We start from the raw sequence: 8,229 nt of genomic DNA on the forward strand, positions 1-8,229 counted from the left end.
TTCACCAGTAAAATAGTTTTCGCACACGAGTCCACTACTCACCAACACAATACACCACCGTGGATCCTCCCTCGTCATCCTACGAGAGGGCCATCCTCGATACTCACACTTATCTTGAGTCTTTTAGTAGTATCCATTAACTTGTCTATGAACTGTATAGGCAACCAAGTAGTCCTTTACTGCGGACGCGGCTATTCGAATAGTTTTATACCCTGCAAGGGTGTACTTCGTCATACACGCTTTCACCACTTACCGCCGTTTACACGACATGTACTCGGCAACCTTCAAGCGGAAGCCCAACGAGGGTCTCGGCCACGGCCTACCTAAACACTTAAGCCTCTAGTCCAGGTTTATCGCCTATCCAGGTTCCATCCGCAGGGAGTCCGGCCGAGGTTTCCACATACGGCCCCGAACGATGTGAATAGGGTTCCCGAGACACCAAACGGGTGACTCGGTACACCGTGCCACGGTGTATCTACCGTAACATAGCCCACCCCGAGGGTCAGCGCTACGTACGGCCGCCAACACATAACCTACAAGCACCAGAAACTATTTGCAACTCCTGGACAGAGTACTAGGGTGGTTAAGAAGCCGAGAGGGTCAATTAAGGATCCCAATGCATGGTAGTAGCTGAATCTTAAATCACACATACAGATCTCAGTTCTTAGGGACGGCCTCAATGAAACAACCCACCATGTACTCCTACATGGCCTCTCATCGATACCTTTACCAAAACATGTTCCACGCATCCCTCACATTACCGACATAAGCATTTCACTCTAGCCCATCACCCAGATGAACCAGACCTGACACAACTCTAAGCATAGCAGGCATAGCAAGGTAGGAATCACATACATGGCTCAATCAACTCCTACACATGCTAGTGGGTTTCATCTAGTTACTGTGGCAATGACAAGTCATGCAGAGGATAAGGGTTCAACTATCGTAGCACACAGCAGTTTGAATCGCGTTGTCTTAATGCAGTACACAAGAGAAGAAGCGAGAACATGGGTTTGTATCGGAATGATCAATGGTTGCTTGCCTGATGGAGTGGTAGCGGGATACTGCCCTTCAGTTGGATACTCGTGAATATCCTCGGAGGCAGAACCTACCACGGAGAACACATCGGAACACAATCAACACATGACGATATGCAACAATATGATGCATGCTATGACATGGCAATATGATTGTGTCTTGGCCTAATGCAAGTTATATTAGAAAGGAATGAACTCATTTGAATCAAAGATTCAAATATTAGCTCATTAAACATGGCCTTAATAGTGCATTTCCTTATTCTGCTTAAACAGCAAGGTGAACTTGTTTTTTCATGCATGAAACCATTACAAATGGATAGATTGAATTTTTCTGATAACTTTTCATATATAAATTATTTCATTTGGAGTTACGGTTGAATTTCTATGATTTTTAGAAGTTTTAAACATTTTCTGGAATTTCCTGTAAAAATAAATCCAGAAAATCAATTACTACGTCAGCAATGCGTCATGCTGACCTCAGCAGGTCAAAGGCGCCAGCCCAGGTCAAACCTGACTAGTGGGCCCCTGCTGTCAGCCTCTTAGTGCACTTACTACGTTTAGTTAGCCTAATTACTGGGCAGGGCCCACTAGTCAGTGACTATACTAATTAAACTAACTAATTTTTAGTTAGCAACTAATCTGGATAATTAGCAGAGGGGGGCCCACTTGTCATTGACTCAGGGGAGTCAACTGGGCCCACCCAGTCCACGTCAGTGGTCAAATCCGCCGGTCAACAGGGCTAATCCCGCTGGCGTTGAGTCGCCGGCGAGGCCGAGACGGCGGAGGGCTTCGGAAAACGCCCTCAGGCGACCAAATCGACGGCGGAGACTATCTACGGATAGCTGGGAACGAGCCGCAGCGTTTGGTGGTGGTAGTTGGGCTCGGGGTGGCCGGAAACGTCGCCGGTGACGAGCTTGGCGGTCGCCGGAGTCGGGTGAGGACGGTTTCGAGGCTACGGTGCACAGGAGGAAGAATTGGTGGTGGCTACGGGTTCCTGGTGCTGCGCTGAGCACGGTGAGGCGCTCGGACGCGTGCTTGCACGGCCGTAGCCACGACGGCGACATGGCCGGTGGCGAGGAGCTCTCGGGTGCGGTGGAAACGGCGGCTACAGGGGCCAAAAGAGCACGGGGGCTAGGGGGAAAGGAAGAGGAGCTCACAGCGGAGTCGGAGAGGGGGTCAGCGAGCTCGGAGAGGTCCTGGCGGCGGCAAATCGACCGGAGATGGCTCGGGTGCCCGAGGTTGAAGACGAGGGCGAAGGCGGCGAAGCAGGGCTTCCGGCGAAGCATGGCTCGGTGGGGAGGACGAGGGAGTCGTGGCGGAGCTAATGGGCTCATCGGAGGGGCGAGGGAGTGGCTGTAGTGGCAACTACGGCGATCGGCGGCGAGGGACGTGCTTGGCCGTCGCGGGGGAGAGTGAGAGAGACGAGGGGGAGAGTGCGAGAGGATGAGAGGGAGACGTGGGGGTCGCGTGGCGTCCTCTGGGCGTCTCCCGGCGTCGGCAGAAGCAGGAGGTGGCCGGCGCGCGGCGAGCACGCGCCCCTGCCTCCTGGCGCGAGGTAGGGGGTGACTGGCCGAGCCAGTAGGCTGGGCCGAGCCAGGTAAGGCCCAGGTGGGCTTCTTTCTCCTCTTTTTTTTGATTTAGTTTCTGTTTTCTATTAAACTGCAACTGTTTAGCTTTATTTAAAATACTAAAACATTTCCAAAAATCCTGAAAATAAATGTGGCCTCTGTTTAGATTATTTCCAACAGGAAACATTTATTCCCAGAATTATTTGAGCATTTAGATTATTTTATAGCATTTAAATGCCCAAATTCAAATACTTATGATTTAATTCAATGACCTTCTGTTGACCTAGAAAATTGTGCACCAATTTTGCCAGAGGTTCTAACCTAAGACAAAGAGGGTGAACTTTTTAGAAGGGCATTTCAGGTTCATTGGAAATATTTTTAGTAAACCCTACTTGTTTCCAGGGGGGTGTTGGGGGTTCTGTCTTCCCCAATTCAAATTTAAGAAGAATTTAAACATGATGCACATTCTAATGCTTGGACTACCTAGGGTGTGATAGTAACCATCATCGTCCTCCTCCTCATCCTCAACTTTGTCTGCTTCTTTCTTCTTTTCCTTGGGCTGTTTCTCCCGGAATTGCTGGATTAGGAGTCGACACTGTCGAGTGGTGTGCTTTGGGTAAATGAAATTACCATCCTCATCTTTCTTGGTGTGAATGTGGCATGGTAAATCCAGCACATCATTTGCATCTTGATCTTTTACCTTCTTCGGGTTCCACGGTCCTTTAGGTTTCCCCTTGAACTTCACCTGAGTCACGGCTAAGGCTTCACCAGGAGCGACTGGCTCGGCTTTGCGCTTCGGCTTTTGACTGGAGTTTCCTCCTCCGGTTTCGTGGGCGACTGCTTTGTGCTTACCACTTCGGAGTCGGTCTTCTTCTTCACCATTGGCGTACTTGGTGGCAATCTCCATCATCCGAGTCAGAGTCATATCTCCTGTCCGACCGAATTTCAGATTCAACTCTTGATACTTAACGCCTTCTTTGAAGGCACAAATTGCTTGGTGATCTGACACATTCTCCACTGTGTGGTGCAACATGATCCATCTCTGGATATAATCCCTCAAAGTTTCATTCGGGTTCTGAACGCAACACTGTAATTCTGTCAACCCTGCTGGCCGCTTGCAAGTACCTTCAAATGTTCTAACAAATACTCGAGCAAGATCTTCCCAAGTATAAATACTACCAGGAGCTAACTGATTCAGCCACTCCCTGGCCGAGCCCTCTAGCATCAAAGGAAGATGCTTAATGGCCACTTCATCGTTGCCACCACCGATCTGTATAGCCACTCGGTAATCCACAAGCCAAGTGTCTGGCTTGGACTCGCTAGTGAACTTACTGACTCCAGTCGCCAATCTGAAGTTGGGAGGAATCACCGCAGACCCGATGGCTCTGCTGAAGCACTCTGGGCCTGAGACATGCATTCTACTGCTGGTTGGAAAATCTCTGTCAGGGCCTTCTCTGTGAGCTCTGTTTCTGTCAACCAGACCCTGAACGAGGATAGATCTCGCATCAAAGCCTGGTTCCCTGGGGTCAACTGGAATCCTTCGCCCACCACTGTGAGGGCGTCTGTCATCCTGCTGCCGAGGCACGTATGATCCACTCCTTGGGGGAGGCATGGGCCCTCGACGACGATCATCGTGATCGAGTCGGTGATCATACTGCCCATAGTTTCTGTACTGATCTCATCGGTCTCCACGTCCCTCACGCCTCGGGGGCGATCTCGGGCTGTGAGCCGACTGGACTGTGTCTGCAACTACGGATCTGCTATGAATCCTATTCCGCGGCTGAGATACTACTGTATTCTGCTCTCCCGCGGCTCGGAGCAAAGCCCGGATCTGCACCAAACCTCGACCAGCTTCTGACTGGGAAGGTTGAATTGACTCCCTATTCGGGCCGCAGCTGCAAGATTCTGGATTGGAGTTCGGTATACCTGAGTCGAAGGTGGAAAAAGTTGACATCGACTCGATTCGGGAGCACGCTGCCGAGCACGCTCGTCGAGTGCGCGCTGGAGGTTCTCTAGTCGAGTGCGCTCAGCCAAGTTGGCTAGGCGCGCCTCCTCCAAGGCCTGAGCCTCAGGGGTTTCTCCAACGATAGGAGTGTGAAGTGTATCCATGTTCCGACGGCGAAGTCCCTCCCTCCTCTGTGAAGAGAGGGGTTCGGGTCGGTACTCTTCATGGACACGCGACGGATCGCCGCCACCATCACCTCAGTCTTCACGGGTGAAGTGGTCCATTGACCATCAAAACTTCCGCCGCGGGGTCGCTGCTGTCGCACTCGGATGCAGTCTCTACGGAGCTAGTCGAACAGGCCTTAGAGAGTTTCGTCGGGCTCGATCACCGCGACCTGAGGGGTGGCCGATTGGCAAGCCACCGCATGCCTCACCCACCGCTGAAGCCTCGACCGACCGGAACATTTGCTCCGGCGGGCTGCAGGGAGGGGGGGAGCTACATGAGCCGACAGATACTGAGTCGAAGGCTGTCGCAGGAGGACGCCGCGGACGCACGCGCGAAAGTGCGTTGCCCCGCGGACGGGGAGTGCGTCGACGTCGAGTGGAGTCTCCTAAAGCCAAGCGGAGTCGTCGGCGACAAACACGAGCGCGCCGAGATGGATCTCGCGGCCCTCAGCCAAACCCCCGCCTGAAACCATGATGAAGGGGATCGGAAAAATTGCAACTTCTCCAACAAATCGCTAAGACACCTGCCCCAAGGTGGGCGCCAACTGTCGTGGTTCTAAGTCTGACAGTAGAATGGGGGGTAGGAATGTAGAGGCAAGATCCTAGCTATGGAGGAGTTGTACACGCAGGTTTTACGAGTTCAGGCCCTTCTCAGAGGAAGTAATAGCCCTACGTCTCGGAGCCCGGAGGCGGTCGACTGGATTATGAGCGTGTGTGTTACAGGGGGTGCTAACCCTTGTCCCAGAGGATGGGTGTGGCTTATATAGAGTGCGCCAGGACCCCAGCTCCGCTCCGTTACATAGGATTCAATGTACATAAAGGGGTGGCGTTACAGGTAACACCTGTATTGAAGTGCTACAAATGATTATTAAATATATGAGTAAATACCCGACCGTTGCTGCGTAGAGCGGCTTTAGGTCTTCTTATATGTCGAGTGGTTTCATGGTCGACTGACCTGGATAAAGAGAGGTCTCCGAGTGAATGGTAGGTCGAGTGGACTTCACTAGACACCTTCGCTGGATCCCTTCTTCTGATTCTTGAACTTCTTTGTTCTTAGGACAAGGATCTTAGGTAGGACGTATAGGTCAGGCCTATTGCCCTACCCCAGGTTTATGTCCTCATCACCGATGACCGTTCTTGAGGTAGCGGGAGCATCGAAACGGATCTCTGCAATCAGCAGCACGATGCCCAGGAACGAGATATCTGCAACATCTACCTTTGAGCCAAGCGCGTTGTTCTAATGGAGAGGCCGAGGACCATGACAGAGGTTGACACTGCGGCTATGATGCATGAGAGGTATGGGGACAACGGAGTTAGATACATATATGGAGATCACGAAATAAGTAAATAGCAACAATATGTGAGCAGCGGCCGCGAGCTGCCAGGAGTCTTAGACTCCTACCAAATGTAAGTATAAATCTATTTGATGATCAAATGCATAAATATGTAAATGATGTCATTATAGTACATTTGTGTCTGCATATATTCGAAGGTTTTGATAGTAATAGGTAAGTCTTTCTAGCTGGTAGGTTCTATAATGCTAAGACTTATGAGTATTGCTCTATTTTTCAACTGTTTTCCAACTACATGGTCCTGGTGCGGTCATGCAACTTGAAATGTTACACGAACTGATGCTGTATATAAGCGATGTTGCTAGTTTTAATTAGTACTATTGATTTTTTTGGCAGCAATACTTTTCTGGATGCTGCAGCTTGCTGAGATTCCTGACGCTACAGAGTTACATCTAGTGCTAGATGCTTATGTGCCTATTTTCAAAATTTTCCATTGACCTTCTATATGGTAAGATCACACATGTGGTGCTGCCCAGCAGAAATTTTGTTTCTATCTTTTTGCTCAAACGATTGATCTCCAAATCAACTTTCTTTTGCTTTTGCATACCAAATTAGCCATGCGAAAATGCTGACTTCTCATTGCTTTGTTGCATAGGCTTACATTATGCCCTTTTGCGCTGGTTGTTAAATAGGCTTAAATTAGTATTGATCAATGATGATATGCATCCTTCGTATTATCTCTTCTAATTCGTCCATAGCATGATGAATATTTTTCAAAATGGTTTTTTGATTGAATTGTCAATTTTAATGTATGTTTCCGAGCCACACCCAAATGGAACATAAAGTAACATCTCTATGAGTCTATTAATCAATATGAACAATTATGTGAAACTAGAATTTGTAATTCTTTTCTTGTACATTTGTTGGCTAAATTTCCAGTGCACTATGCTTTGTATATCCACACACGAACTCATCACTCGTTGTTTTAAATTACTTGAACAACTTAAATTGTAATATCTCTTTGTATGCACGCACACACCACCTCATACATGTATTCACACATTGTTTATATGTGTCGCAAAGCTTTCAAATAAATGATTCACTACTATTTTGCCTCACTGTTGATGGATATATTGTATCTCACCGATATCAAACATGAGAAAATCACTCTCCCAGCACCGACTCCGGCGCCAGCAGCCATTCCGCCCAAAGCGGGATCCCCTCGAGCGGCTCCGATGATGAGCTTCCTCGGCGTCGCTCCCTCTCCTGGAGCTTCGCGTACGAAGACAACCGCAACCACCCCTCTCAGCGCCGCAACGCCCACCAGCGGCTTGGCCCGCGGCCGCGTGCCGTTCCCCCGACGACGGCGGTCAAGGCGGTGGACACGGCAGGCCGTACCGCCGCTCTCAATACGGCAGCCAGGGCGCGGGCTCGTCGGCTAACGCGGGGATGCAGGCCGCCGCCCCCTCCTACGCCGGCAACATCGGGTGGCGGCGTCGCCATCAGCCCTCCTCTGCGGGTTCCAACCCTAACAGCGCGTTGACGGGCGCGGTGGCTGCAAACGACTCGGGTGCCACGGCGTCACCGGAGTCTAACGACGCTGTCTCGTCGGGCACGGGTCTGCTGGCTGACCTGTCGCCCCCTGTCGTGCGTGCTCTGCCATGCAGCCCCATGTCGACCCCCGCTCCTTCACTCTTGGAGCCCGACAGCACGCCTTTCGCCAACCAGGACGAGCTGCATGCCCCCTCTCCGTCACCTGCGCATACTTCGATGTATGCTGGTCTGCCCTCCATCGACATGGCCTCCACTGGCTCGGCCTCTGCGGCCCTGGGCGCTTTCGTCCTCCCTGCCAAAGTTTTTGCCCCCTCACCCTGTGCCACCCAGCGAGATCTACATGCCCCTGGTGGCCCCGCCCCCGCTGCTAGGCAGTTTGGTCAACCGGTCGTCGAGGCCAATCCGACTGCCTTGCTCAGCACGCTTGGGTCACGGCCGACATCTGTTGGGCCGACCTTTTTGGTGCCCGCCGCTCTGGATACTACTGGGCTGCCCGTGGTGGGTGGGCTGCTCACTCCGCCCGCTGGCCGGGCCGATCCTTCTGATGCTACCGCCCAAACCGCCGATCCTGTGCCCTCGCCATTCATGTCAGAAATCTGCGCCCCGATT

This window comes from Triticum dicoccoides, chromosome 7A (genome assembly GCF_002162155.2).
Source record: "Triticum dicoccoides isolate Atlit2015 ecotype Zavitan chromosome 7A, WEW_v2.0, whole genome shotgun sequence".
Taxonomy (NCBI): Eukaryota; Viridiplantae; Streptophyta; class Magnoliopsida; order Poales; family Poaceae; genus Triticum; species Triticum dicoccoides.